The sequence below is a fragment of the Trichomycterus rosablanca genome, chromosome 10 (genome assembly GCF_030014385.1).
Source record: "Trichomycterus rosablanca isolate fTriRos1 chromosome 10, fTriRos1.hap1, whole genome shotgun sequence".
NCBI classification, from domain to species: domain Eukaryota; kingdom Metazoa; phylum Chordata; class Actinopteri; order Siluriformes; family Trichomycteridae; genus Trichomycterus; species Trichomycterus rosablanca.
Genome location: NC_085997.1, coordinates 28,542,149 through 28,557,661, shown reverse-complemented (window position 1 = coordinate 28,557,661; position 15,513 = coordinate 28,542,149). Strand labels below are relative to the sequence as shown.

Genomic DNA, 15,513 nt, shown 5'->3' with positions numbered 1-15,513 from the left:
TCATCAGCATCACCAGCATCACCATGATCATGTGCGCACAGGAGCGTTACAGCGGCAGCCAGCGGCACAGCACAGCCATGTTGAACACACCGCGCTACTAAACCACCACGCCAATCATCAGAATCATCAGATCAGATCACATCCATGTTTTTAGATGCACGGAGAACTGTGGGGATTTTGAACTGTTAGATTGATCTGTTGGCTTGGATTGAATCCGACGCATCCATCCACTAAAAGCAACCGCGAACGGTTTGAGTATCAGCAGCAGTTCAGCTCAGTACTTCAGCCGATGGAATAAACTGCACGCAATGGAGATCACCCCATCTGAAGGTAAAATCTCGTCGTAATACGACATGATTATCTATCATTAGATCTATCAGTTGATCCTGGTGATGAAGCAGTGTGTGGGTTGTAAGAGGAGAATTCTACATGGCTGGTTTGATTTGTATTGCGCAAGTTTCTCATCAGCGTCCCAAACATCATCTAACATTTTGTGTTATATTGTATACAAACAGGGTTAAACAAACTACTTAAAAATGACTATCTTCTACAAATGGTTTTATTTAAGTTTTGTGTGCTTTACATTCTGTTCAATGTACACGTTTATTTTGTATTTGGATCATTTTTTATTTATTGAAAGCATTATGCGAAATTTTATTCATCTTGATCATTATTTTGGTCAAAATATTAGGACCATCCAAAATAACAATTGGTAGTTATTCAAAGTACATGTTACATGCAAAAGATATGATCAGGCGTAAACACTTAAATGCCTTTGATGAGCCAAATTTGTATGGCCAGAAGACTGCATTGAAGCATCTCTGAAACAGATGCTTGGCCGGGAAGAGTGCCCACCAACAGTGGTTTGTGCCACTCAACCATCAACAGGTTGTTGGGGGACCAAGACTTCCCAGAAGACATAAAGCCTATGTTGTCTAGTTCAGACTAACAGAAGGGTTATTGTGGCTCAAATTACAGATTTTAATACTGGTGATGAGGTGAATGGACAGTTGTAGCCTAGGGTTAAGGTACTGGACTAGTAATCAGAAGGTTGCTGGTTCAAGCCCCACCACTGCCAGGTTTCCACTGTTGGGTCTTTGAGAAAGGCTCTTAACCCTCAATTGCTTAGACTGTATACTGTAAGTCGCTTTGGATAAAAGCATCTGCTAAATGCTGAAAATGTAAATGAATGTGTCACATCAAATAGTGTATGGGACTGCTTCGTTGCAGATCAGTTGTCAAAGTTTGTTTTTTATTTTATTTCTTTTTCATCAAATGCTTTATCCTGGAATCCTGATCAAGCAGAGCATGAACACACAAAAACTGATATCTGTTATTCACAGAAGTATTCAGACTCATTGCTTTGGCACTCAAATGAGATGTGTCTAGAACTTCAATTGAAGTGCACCTGGGTCTATAAAACAAAGTCATAAAGTCTAAAGAACTGTCTGTGGATGTCCATGATCATATTGTGTTAAATAATACATGAGCAAGGATACAAGGCTTACAAGAACAATATACTGTACAAGGCTTTGAGTGTTCCCATGACCACAGTGGCTTCAATACTTGTGCATTGGAAGCTTGGCACATGCTTGAATCTTTAGAGAGTTGTCCTGATAAGTTGGACATTGAGTGAGAAGGGCTTTAAAAGATCTCCAAAGTTCTGTGCAGAGGTGCAAAGTGTTAAATGGACACCCATTTATGCAGGACTCCATAAAACAGACCTTTATAGTACAAGACAGAAGCCACTGATCTCCTGTTCCTGTACGTAAATGAATGTATAAAGATAGGTGGATGTATGGCACAGTGGAAAGCTGGCAGTGTTAGTAATGGGAGTCCTGGATTTGATCATTTCCTCCCACCTTCTAGAAACATGCAGAACTGGCTACTCTACGTTGTTCCTAGGTGTTATAGTTGGTAAGTTAATGGATGAGTGAGTGATGTCTTGTGACGGATTGGCACCTTGTGTAGGGTGAATTCCAGTGTAAATTAATGAATGAGGGTGGTTGATGTTAAATTAGACCTTTATAGTAGAATACAAGAGAGAAGCCACTGTTAACTAAAATGCATATGACTTTCCACCTAGTTTGCTACCCTAAGCATGTAAAGATCATGAGGTAAAAGATTTTCTGGCTAAGCTTCTAAGCTTGATTGAATCTGCTATGAATAATGCCACAAACTACCCATATCCAAGTGTGCGTTTCCAAGAAGACTTGAAGCTGTAATTGCTGCCAAGTATTGAGTAAAGGGTCTAAGTACTTTTGTAAATTAGAGGTTTTTGACTAAAAAACCTCTAGAAGCATGTTTAACTTTTCATTATGGTTAAATTCACAGTACATGCACAACACAAGTTGTTTTAATAGACAAATCTCCTGTTCCTGTACTTTATTATACACTGATCAGCCATAACATTAAAACCACCTCCTTGTTTCTACACTCACTGTCCACTTACCATATAGAAGCACTTTGTAGTTCTACAATTACTGACTGTAGTCCATCTGTTTCTCTGCATGCTTTGTTAGCCTGCTTTCACCCTGTTCTTCAATGGTCAGGACCCCCACAGAGCAGGTATTATTTAGGTGGTGGATCATTCTCAGCACTGCAATGACAATGACACGGTGGTGGTGTGTTAGTGTGAGTTGTGCTGGTATGAATGTATCAGACACAGCAGCGCTGCTGGAGTTTTTAAATACTACTCAAATGTCCACTCACTGTCCACTCTATTAGACACTCCTAGTTGGTCCACCTTGTAGATGTAAAGTCAGAGACGATCGCTCATCTATTGCTGCTGTTTGAGTTGGTCATCATGTAGACCTTAATCAGTGGTCACAAGACGCTACCCACGGGGCGCTGTTGGCTGGATATATTTTTGGTTGGTGGACTATTCTCAGTCCAGCAGTGGCATTGCTGTGTCTTATCCACTCATACCAGCACAACACACACTAACACACCACCACCATGTCAGTGTCACTGCAGTGCTGAGAATGATCCACCACCCAAATAATACCTGCTCTGTAGTGGTCCTGGGAGAGTCCTGACCATTGAAGATAGCATAAAAGGGGGCTAACAAAGCATGCAGAGAAATAGATGGACTACAGTCAGTAACTGACTGTATATTAACATAAATATTGTCTTTTAAAAATGTTTGGATCAAATACTACTTTTCTAAATACAGATATTTTGTTATTACCTTACACTGTTCATAAAACACGCTTCACCTGTGAAAAAAAAGATTGGCAGTTTACCCGAGTTTTTTGTGGTCATCATGCTGTGCAGGTTTGTGTTGGTGTTTTTCCTTTTTCTCCAGTGGTGTATAACCATCGGAGAAAAGTGTGGGAAAAGCATTTGTGCTGTCACCCTGTCGACTGGAAATCACATATCACTTCACACTGATCCACAATAATATTGACAAAGAAACTACCAACTGTGCCAAGTGAATATGGACCATTTTTTTTGCAGTTTCGCTAGAAATCAAAACACTTGAGGAAGGTGCCAACTGCCAAATATCCCAAACTCACATTATCGCCATAGCCCGATGCATTTTGGTTGAGCGCATAGCCACTGATGCACCGCTGCTTTCACATCATCATCACATAGAAATCTTCTTCCCCTTAAAGCTCCATTGAGCATCCAAAAACGTGGAAATCAGATGTCGCTAAATCCGAACTATAAGCTCTTTCTCAGTCTCCCAGACATGACCAATAACTACTCCTCCTACCCTCACGTCCTTTCTGTGTGGAGTTTGCATGTTCTCCCTGTGTCTGCGTGGGTTTCCTCCTGGAGCTCCGGTTTCCTCCCACAGTCCAAAGACATGCAAGTAAGGTGAATTGGAGATACTAAATTGTCCATGACTGTGTTCGATATAACCTTGTGAACTAATGAACCTTGTGTAATGAGTAACTACCGTTCCTGTCATGAATGTAACCAAAGTGTAAAACATGATGTTAAAATCCTAATAAACAAAAAAACAAACCAACCCTTACTGTTTCCAACCAAAATATAAAAGTGCAGAAACTTTTGAACATTCCTCGTGTTTGGGATTTTTGTTATTTGTGCATTTAAATTGGTTTGTTCAGAGGCCGCTCAGGTGGCACAGGCGGTAAAAAACACTTGCTGTAACCAGAGCTGGGATCTCGAATACATCGTATCGAGTCTCAGCTCTGCCTGCCGGCTGGGCTGAGCGTCCACGTGAACAACGATTGGCCTGTTGTTCAGATAGGGGTGGGATATTAAAAGCCGGATAGGGACTCTCTCATAACTAATGCAATTACGACCTCTGCTGGCTGATTGATGGCGCCTGCACAGAGATGGGAAAAGAGTGCTGTCAGGGTGTGTCTCTCCGTACACAGTGCTGATCCGCATTGCACTCGTCAAAGTGTAGGTGACAAGACGCATACGGCTGCTGCCCATGTGTCGGAGGGGGAGTGGGTTAGCTTCGTTCTCCACAATCAGAGCGGGGATCGGCATTGGTGGAGAGGAAGCATGACGCAATCGGGCATATTGGACGCACTTAAAGAGAGAAAGTCATTATTTATATCATAGCTTGTTGGTTTTGTTAGATTTTTTAAATTTCTTATTTGGAGATTGATAGCAAACCAGAAGCTGATTTTTCAGTTGTAAATTGTTCAGTTGTAAAGAAAGTATCTAAAGCAAAACTATTTTTCATGGTTGTTTTTACTCAATTGAATAAAATTTTCCTCGCACAGTTTCTGTCGTACTGCAGGTCATGTTTTTTGCTGTTATAGTCAAAGCTTATTTTTCAGGTGTAAATTATTGACAAAGAAATCTAAAGCATGGTTGTAACATCGCTGCTGTAATGTTAGTCGTGTTTTGTGGTGTTATGTTGTTTTAAGTGCTTATTTATGATGCGTGACTCGTAGACTTTACTTTCCTGCTCCTGTATTGCTCAGGCCAGGTTTTTTTTTTTTTGTAGCTAGTGAAACAGCTGGGAGTTGGTCTCTGTGACAGATGAGCGTGAGTCATTTTACACGGAGCTTGCTGTTAAAAAAAACAACTAAAAAACAAAAATCAGAATGATCTTAGGCAGAATAATTAACATGAGTCATGGATGCTTGTGAATAATTTAATGCTGCTGTATGTTTTTAAACAAACCACTGAGGGTTAAAACCTCACAAATTAGACACCAGAGATGAAATATGACTGAGTAAAAGTATATTGCAGAGGTGACGTGTGGGGTGGGAAATCGTCACGAACACAGTGTGATGCATCACGTCCAACATTGTATTACTTTGGTAAAGGCAGAAAACGATATACAGTACAATGTCTATGTCACATTTGCATATAGAAATACACTACATGGGCAAAAGTATTTGGACAACTGACCATGATCTAACTTTTACAGCAAATGGTATTAAAATAGAGTGACATCTATGTAATCTTTTCAGCTACACAGAGTCATGCTGGAACAGAAAAGGGCCTTTCCCAATTGTTGCTGCAAAGTTGAAAGCATATACACTGATCAGCCATAACGTTAAAACCACCTCCTTGTTTTAACACACTGTCCATGTTATCAGCTCCACTTACCATATAGAAGCACTTTGTAGTTCTACAATTACTGACTGTAGTCCACCTGTTTCTCTACATGCTTTGTTAGCCCCCTTTCATGCTGTAATTCAATGGTCAGGACTCTCCCAGGACCACTAAGAGTAGGTATTATTTGGGTGGTGGATCATTCTCAGCACTGCAGTGACACTGACATGGTGGTGGTGTGTTAGTGTGTGTTGTGCTGGTTTGAGTGGGTAAGACACATGAATGCTGCTGGAGTTTTTAAACACCTCACTGTCCCTCACTGAGAATAGTCCACCAACCAAAAATATATCCAGCCAACAGCGCCCCATGGGCAGCGTCCTGTGACCTCTGATGAAGGTCTAGAAGATGACCAACTCAAACAGCAGCAATAGATGAGCGATCGTCTCTTTACATCTACAGGGTGGACCAGCTAAGAGTGTGTAATAGAGCGGACAGTGAGTGGACACGGTATTTAAAAACTCCAGCAGCGCTGCTGTGTCTGATCCACTCATACTAGCACAACACACACTAACACACCACCACCATGTCAGTGTCACTGCAGTGCTGAGAATGATCCACCACCTAAATAATACCTGCTCTGTGGTGGTCCTGGGAGAGTCCTGACCATTAAAGAACAGCATGAAAGGAGGCTAACAAAGCATGTAGAGAAACAGATGGACTACAGTCAATAATTGTAGAACTACAAATAAAATAAAGATAGAATGGACAGTGAGTGTAGAATCAAGGAGGTGGTTTTAATGTTATGGCTGATTGGTGTACATACTTTATTAATCCCTATCAACCAAACTCAATTGTAAAATTTCACCAGCCACATTAAGGTATGATTACTGCCAGACCTCTAGCAGGCTAGAAAGTCTCAAAAAGCAGAACATGATGCCTTTGTCTGATGTGAATGTCATTGAAAGTCATGAAAATCTACCAGTCTAAAAAGGTTACAAAGCCATCGCTAAGGCTGTGGTGAGAGCCATTATGCACAGATGGAGAAAACTTGGAACAGTGGTCAACATTATCCGGAGTGGCTGGATTACCAAAGTTTCACCAAGAACGCAACAAAGACTCATCCAGGGTGTCACAAAAGAACCCGGACAAAAATCTAAAGAACTGCAGGTCTCACTAGCCTCAGTTAAGGTCAATAAGCACGATTCCACAATATGAAGGACAGTGGATATATATTACATCCTTTGGAGAGTTGCAGGGCATGAACCGCTGCTAACTGAAAAGAAAACAAAGACATCTAGATGACCCCAAGGTCTTTGGGATAATATTCTGTAGACTGATGGGTCAAAGGTGGAACTTTTTGGAAGACTTTGGTCTCATAATATCTGGCCTGCATTACATTTCACCATAAAAACATTCAACACATACCAAAAGTCAACACATTAAATTTGGATTAATTGACTTTCTAAACTTTGACTTCTTTTTTAACAGCTTTACTTGATTATCGTGCACTTGACGTGCAGAAGTGTTGTCATATTGCCTGTGTGAAATACTGAGCCAATTTGAGACTAATGTAGACTAATCCTGACTTTTGGCCTGCAGCTAATCAGAATTACAAAACTGGGTCAAAACAGTCTTTTTTTAGGAATTTACTTTTAATTATGATCTAGTGTTTGACAGTCAGTATTTCCCAGAGATTTAAATATGCTTATTTTTATGGCCTTATGATTTTTATTATGCTGAGAACACAGACGTGTGTAACAAAGATCTGAATCATAAAATAGCATTTTTAATTTAAGCATGGATATGTGCAGAAATGTGCAACTGGGATTGTTAAAATTAATACATGTTAATACCAGTTTTAATTCATACAAGTTTTAAACAACATAAAAATATAAACTCTAGTCTAAAAAAACCTGCAGTTTCAAATTGAATGGCCTCACATGACCTGTATAGAATAGGGAAATGTGTGTGTTTACAGTGTGTGAGTCACATTCAAGGTACCCTTAAGGCCTCCGCATACTTCCTGCGAAACTAAGTTCGCGAGTGTTGCACGAAGCCGAACGCGCCTTACAAGCTGGCATACTTCCAGCGGTTTCGTTTCTGCTCCACAGCTGCAGGTGACGCTGTGATATTTATGATGTTAAGTTCCATGACTACCGAAAACCGATGGCTGCGTCCGAAATTGCATACTTAAACAGTACGTACTAAATTAGAGGCAGTGCGCACCGCTCGTCCGGTACAGAACTAAGCTCTTTAAGTACGCATGTGTGCTGTGTTTGCATACACAAAAATGGCTGCCCAAGTAGTAGATTATCCGCATACTTTTCACATAGTAGCTGCGTCCGAAATCGCATACTTACAGAGTACGTACTAGATTAGAGGAAGTACGCACCGCTCGGCCGATAAAGAAGTACGCGCTTTCAGTACAGAAGTGTGTAGTATGCACGCAACACCCCTACGTACTACGACAGCCATCTTACCAACGTCAAGTGATGACGTGAGGACGTGATGACGTAATATCACCATAGTTACAGACCACGTGCCCATTACAAGCCCCACTCGCCAAAAATTTTGGATATTTATCGTCTTTTTGCGCTAATCATAACGTTATTTAGGGTTGTACGCAATAATAACATTTTTATTTTATTTATCTTACTTACACTTGTAAACAGAGGACTCTCCGTTTTCCGCCATCTTTCTTGTTTCCTCTTTCGCTTCGAACGCCTAGTTGAATTATGGGATACATTAGCGGACCGAAAGTGTGCATCATTTGCATACTCAAACATGGCTGCCCAAGAAGTAGGCCATCCGGGTACTTCTCGCGTACCTTTTTATGTATACTATGTATTCGGACATACTAACCGCTATCGCGTACTGCTTTCGCGTTCAATTGAGTATGAAAGTATGCGATTTCGGACGCAGCTAGTGTTTAATGAATACTACGTATTCGGACACACTACCCACTCCTGTGTACTGTTCAGTGCGATTTCAGACGCAGCCGATGGTCACAGTTGAGACGCTCCTCAAAATCATCCATGTTTGTTTTCATGTCACGCCTCTTTTTTACCGACCAATCACAGGCGTTGTTGAGGAGTGTAGTCGTCCGCGGAGTTCGCCCAGCTTTCAGCTTTCAACGTTCGAAGCCAGGCGAACGTTGTCTCCACATGCCTTTAGTGACATGTACCAATACAAATAATGTTGGTGTACTAGCTGTAATGAAGTAAGGACCAGGTACCTTTATTAGCTCATTTGCTCATGATGTATAACAAAACACAGTTGTATTTACAACTGTGACATGCAAAACCAGCAAACCAAAGCACCTAAAGCCATTATTCTAAAGCAGTCAGCAGTTAATCCATCTTTTGGAAATTTTGGCAGGGGTTCCAGTGTAACCCAAACTCCCAACATAAGACAGGAATGCACCCTGATTCCTGATTCCTAGACAGGTGTTACATGACACAACTGGACACATTCAACATTCAGAATTTATAAATACAAAGGAGCAACACAAAGAGCAAAGCAGGCACAACAGACAAGGTACACCAAAACCACAACTGGGAACTCCCTTTGCTAATGGCTAACCTGGGGCTAAACACAGAACAGGTCCTTTATCTAAACTAGTCTAACCTAAACTAGAACAAAACAGAACATGCTAAAACCTACACTAACAGCTAATACCAAGTTCACACTACACGACTTTCCAAGTCATCAGGTCGCTGTACAGTTCACACTACATGACTGGATCTCTTGTAATCGGGAGTCTTTCAAGTCGGTGTGTATTTCACACTACACGACTGATCGGTGATTGGGGGTACGCCATCTATCACCAACTGGAATCGCAGGCGAGCTTCTCTGGTCTCCCAAACTACGTTTTGTCACGAAAACAAACGCGAGATGTGACGAAAGGTTTAATGATACCACATCCAAAATACACGTCAACACGTAGCGAGCAAAAGTTTGTGCGCTGATGTGCAGCGTAAAAGCAAGGAGGAAAAATAAATGAATCTGAGTGGATTTTGCTTGGATTGTTCTATAGTGAGTTGGAGGTTAATAAATATTTTTTGCACTGCAGCGTTGGTGTTTTGTAGAGAACGATAAGGTCAGAAATACTTGTGTGTGTCGATGTATTCTGATATAAATTATATTAAGCCCCTGTACCACCTTTTACACACCTCCCCTGCATTTCCCCTCACATCATATCTTGTGTTCTCATTGGCTGTTCGACATAGCACTCATTGCCACTCGGCCAACTCAGTTCAGATATCTGACATGCTAGAAATCTCGATTTGGATCGAGTTGTTGAACAGTTCACACATAACAATCGAGAGCCGAGTTTCGATCGCCGAGCAAACGCCGAGTTGCTCCCGAGCCGGCAAATCCAGCGCCGACCAGTCGGCGAGCGAAGATCAGGGCAAGAGTCGTGTAGTGTGAACTAGGCATAAGCTAACTAAACAGAATACAGACCAGAGCCATGGCAGACAGACTAGCAACAAACAGCACAATCACAATAATTAACCAGGAAAGACTGAACACAGGCGGTTATACGTGTATACTGGATAATCATGACACAATGGGAAACAGCTGGGAATCATAATTACAAGGAACGAATCAGCGGAGAGGGACGGACACAGAAGGGGTGTAACAAAACCAAAACATCGAGTCCATGTGCTCAGAGACTGAGTGACTACATGACAGCAGGATTACAAATTTATTTTATAATTTATAAAAAGCATTCTAATAAAAAGACAGGACAGGTTTTTTTTAAATACAAATAAAATATAAATCATACTGATTGGATGTTTGATGTTAAAATTAATAATCCTAAAAGTTCAAAGCAGGGATGAAGTGTAAATAGATGTTATAAGCTCACCATGATCACATATGGCATCACAACTAACAAAAAGATAGCATTTGGCAGCACAAAACATGGCAGCAGACCAGAGCTGATATCTTGAAATCAGTGTGCTACCAACAGACCAGGTGCCTATACAGACTTTGATTGGCTTGTCCTAGGATGGGAATACCAGAGGGGACTGCTGCAATTACGACTCCTGCTGGCTGTTCCATGACGCCTGTCATACAAAATACAATAGAATGAATAAAAATGCCTTTATTTGTCATATATACACTGATCAGCCATAACATTAAAACCACCACCTTGTTTCTACACTGACTGTCCATTTTATCAGCTCCACTTACTGACTGTAGTCCATCTATTTCTCTAAATACTTTTTAACCTGCTTTCACCCGGTTCTTCAATGGTCAGGACCCCCACAGGACCACCACAGAGCAGGTATTATTTAGGTGGTGGATCATTCTCCGTGCTGCAGTGACACTGACATGGTGGTGGTGTGTTAGTGTGTGTTGTGCTGGTATGAGTGGATCAGACACAGTGGCGCTGCTGGGGTTTTTAAATACCATGTCCACTCACTGTCCACTCTATTAGACACTCCTACCTAGTTGGTCCACCTTGTAGATGTAAAGTCAGAGACGATCACTCACCTATTGCTGGTGTTTGAGTTGGTCATCTTCTAGACCTTCATCAGTGGTCAAAGGATGCTGCCCACGGGGCGCTGTTGGCTGGATATATTTTTGGTTGGTGGACTATTCTCAGTCCAGCAGTGACAGTGAGGTGTTTAAAAACTCCAGCAGCACTGCTGTGTCTTATCCACTCATACCAGCACAACACACACTAACACACCACCACCATGTCAGCGCTGAGAATGATCCACCACCCAAATAATGCCTGCTCTGTAGTGGTCCTGGGAGCCGTAAAATGTGATGACAGCTCAGCAAAGAAGTTGGTCTAGGTATCTGAACCATGTTTTTGATTTTCCACAAGCATCGTTTGCAATTTAATTAGCTTAGCTTGCTGCAAGATGTGATATATTTGTGCTTTTTAAGCGCAGTTTGAGATGTAGACAGCAGAAAGAGGCATACTGGTCAAAAACGTATTCCTAAATAACTTATCCTGGATCAGGTTTAATAATGTATGCCATGAAAAGACTCTTAGCACCGCTTCATTAATGTGCTCTGCTATATTAATGATTTCTGATTCACTTTGTCATCTTGTATCTCATTATATAAAATAGCACTGGACTGTATTTTATCTGTCTCAAATGATCCAAATGATTATAATTTTTATTTCAGCTTCACATTATAATCACTTAATGATTTTTAAATGAAGTCTCAGTATCAGGCGTTTTATTGTGCGGTCATGCTTTGAATTTGACTTCAGGGTCCTGTGTGATACTGTCCATAAATGGATACAAGAATGAAGCCATAATGCTCCTGCTTTTTTTTGTCCATGTAATAAGTAACAACAGGAGTCAGATTTCATGTATCTTATCTACTCAATCAACCAGTTTACCACATGAAATTGCAAATTGGGTTAAATTTTACTAGCCACTTATTCATAAATTGGGCGGCATGGTGGCTCAGTGGGTAGCACTGTCGCCTCATAGCAAGAAGGTCCTGGGTTCGATCCCCAGATGGGGTTGTCTGGGTTCTTTCTGTTAGGAGTTTGCATGTTCTCCCCGTGTCTGCATGGGTTTCCTCCCACAGTCCAAAGTAGTGCAGTCAGGTTAATTGGAGATACAAAATTGTCCATGACTGTGTTTGGCATTAAACTTGTGAACTGATGAATCTTGTGTAATGAGTAACTACAGTTTCTGTCATGAATGTAACCAAAGTATAAAACATGACGTTAAAATCCTAATAAATAAATAAATAAATAAATATTCATAAATACAGTAGACCCTGGAGTTACGAACCGTTTACCATATGAACATTTTGGGTTATGAACGATCTTTTTCAACTTAACGTACTATCAAATTTCGGTCCGCAAGTTTGCGAAACATGTGACGTCACGAACAAGTTGACTCCGACCGTCTCTCTCTCTCTCCATATATACACAGTGAGCGGACGGTTTTCTTTATATTTTGTAAAATTCAATATTAAAATGGCCCCAAAGAAGGTGCCGAGAAAGCACAGTGGTAAGAAAATGAATCTGTTACTATTTGTTGTTGTATAATTAGTCCTGCCAGTAGCTGTCACTGTGTATCAGACAGAGGGACAGTTAGTGAGAGAGAAGAAGGAACTCGGCTGAGTAAAATATTCTTTCTTTCGTGCAATTACACTTACAAAATACAACACTATTGAAATAAAGAAGGAGATAATAGAGAAATATGAGTTAGTCATTTCTGGTAGATACATTTTATAAAAAAAAGAAGGAAATGTATTATGGTGTATGGTAACAGCACACATACTGTACTGAAATGTGATGTGTGTGTCGGCTTAAAAACGAGACAAAGGGGTGGACACACACGCAGAGATTAAACAAAAACAAAGGATTTATTAATAAAACAAACTAGGCAAATATGGCAAACTAGGCAAACATGGCAACCAAGGCAAAACTAGGCAAACATGTCAAAACAAAGAGCTAGCGTAACAAGAGCTAGCGTAACAAGAGCTAGAAACATGGCTAGTAAAAAGAGCTAGAAACATAGCTAGTAAAAAGAGCTAGAAACATGACATAACATGATGTAACAAGAGCCAAAATAGTAGTCAAATAATTCCCAAAGTCTGTGCTCCAGCGCACCTCTTAAATAGAGGGCAGCTGGAGCTAATTAGTTATGGGGAACCAATCATGAGAGGGGGTGTGGCAGGAGACAGAAGGCTTGTTCGAGATGAACTGCGCCTCGCCTTGGTGGTCAGCGAGAGCTGCCGGTTGCAGTTGGGGGAGGAGGTTAAAAGAAAGCCGTCAAGTCGGACAGTCGCCACCTGCAACCCACGTGAGCTACAGCGGATCTCGCGGCGTTTGCGTTCTGCGTGGCTGATGAAGTGAATGCAGTAGAAATCGATCTGCTTTTGCGTGAAATCGAACTAAACATTCTTGATCATTGAGCAGGTTAAGCCCAGCGTTTGTTTTCCAAATCCATAGTGGTGAATTAAAGATGACCATAAAGTGTCAAATTAAGTTTCTGTAAATAAATATAGTTTTACTCATCATTCATTTATCTTGTAGATTGTAGATTGAAAAAAAAGAAAGAAAAGTTCTAACAAACATGTTATCAAACATATATTTATGTTAATGAATAGATTTAAATATCTGTCCACAACAATTTAAATAAATAGACCTAAACTAAGTAGCCTATTTTTCAAGACTATTGAAACATTTCACATGAAAACGTAAGAATACATAATTCCAAATATATGGTTTGTTCAAGGTAGAATCTGTGAATGTGATAAACAATGTAAAAGTGTTCCAAAAATAATTAGATGGAAATTATAAAGTGCACTCAATCAAACCTTAATCATTATGGTTGTGTATATGGTAAATAGACTGCAATTATATTGTGTCAAAGTGGCTTAAAGTCCAAACTGTCTATATCAGGGGTCATCAAACTACGGCCCGATGCTTTAATTTGACCGGCCCCTTTAACCACTGCAGCAATACATGTTGTCTGGCCCCTGTTCATCTTCGAACTCACAGTATTATAGCGGGGGGGAAAAATAACAGAGGAAAATTGGCATGAGGGGAGTGATTGGCGCATCAATAGAGAGATGAGTGACCGCAGCCACTGAACTGTGTTGCAAAGTGGGATTTTGTTATGAAAATCCTTGTGTCCTGTGTTAATTTCATTAAAGCTAATGCTCTTAACTACAGGCAGCAAGGAATTCTTGTCTGAGCTGAAGATGTGCTTTACTGAGATCCGCTGGCTGAGTCGGGGCGAGTTTTGAAATGTTTTAACGACCTGCTCCCGGAGATCGATGCATTTATGCATCCAAAATCAAAACTCAAACACATTGTTTAATTTTTATGCTTCTCTTTCCATTGCTCCCCGATCTCAATAAAACATGCACTCAAAGTAACTACCGTTTTCGACAGCATCTACTTCTGTGAGCAGACTTTTTCGAAGTTGAAACACCTTAAATCTCCAACCAGATCCAGACTCACTGATCAACATTTATTAGCTATTATGACTGGCAGTAACAAATATGGAACCCGACGCTTACTCTCGTCAGGCAAAAGTAGGCTCACAGTTCACACTGATTTTTTAAGGAAACACTGTATGAGGTAGGATAATGGAAATTATTGAAATAAATAAAATTTCTGCATTATCATTATGAACTACAATTATACAAAGCCCAGACAATACATCCAGTATACATAGTAAATAGCTTTTTTGGGTGTGTTTACTATTTCACCTGCGGTCCGGCCCCCCGAAACACTGAAGAGCAGTAATCTGGCCCTTTGGTTAAAAAGTTTGAGGACCCCTGGTCTACATAATTATTTTGTCTACGTAAGGACTTAATCACATTTACCCTTCTTTAGGCTTGTTCCAAAAACACAACATTTTGTAGAGGATGTTGTCCCCCTCTATAGGGGGACAACATCTAAATTCTCAGAATTTAGAGGTCATTTCAGACTCACCAAAGGACAAGTGGAGGTACGTAGAGTATGTGGAAGCCACATAATCATCCAGATGGTTTCAATGTTATCATGATAACCGTCTTTTCTCTCACTTACTATTTAGGATCTTATAAACACGTTTGGCCCTGTCTATATGAATCCACAGCAAACAAAATTGCCACTGACAAAGAGTGTCCTAGCCTGTCTATGGACACTGTCGAACCAGGAGTCATATAGGGGTATTTCAGACCGATTCAGTATCACAAAATCCACTCTTGCCAAACATCTCCATGAGTTTTGTACTCTGGTAAATACACACATGGCACACCACATTTCCTGTCCTTTAGGACAAACCCTGCACAATTCTTTGTTAGGCTTTCAAGCAGCTGGATTTCCAAACACTATCTGTGCAGTAGATGGATGCCACATTCATATTCAGAAGCCACACTGTGACAACCCCTTGGCATATTTTAAGAGGAAACAGTTCTATTTTATCATTCTCACTGGATTTCTGAAAGCAAAGTTTAGGAGACTCTGATGCCTGCACATGAGGAATGTCCAGTCCATCAGCTCAGCAGTGTCAGCTTGTTGCATTCTACACAATGTTT

At 40.6% G+C, this 15,513-nt stretch overlaps 1 protein-coding gene across 1 annotated transcript in view; it reads left to right on the top strand.

Annotated features, from left to right (window-relative positions):
- tbkbp1 (TBK1 binding protein 1) overlaps positions 1-15,513 on the top strand; it is a 108,370-nt gene continuing 92,857 nt past the window's right edge. Inside the window, exon 1 of the mRNA XM_063003763.1 lies at positions 1-330. The gene's annotated coding sequence lies outside the window, so the exon portion shown is untranslated. The remainder of the gene's footprint in view (positions 331-15,513) is intronic.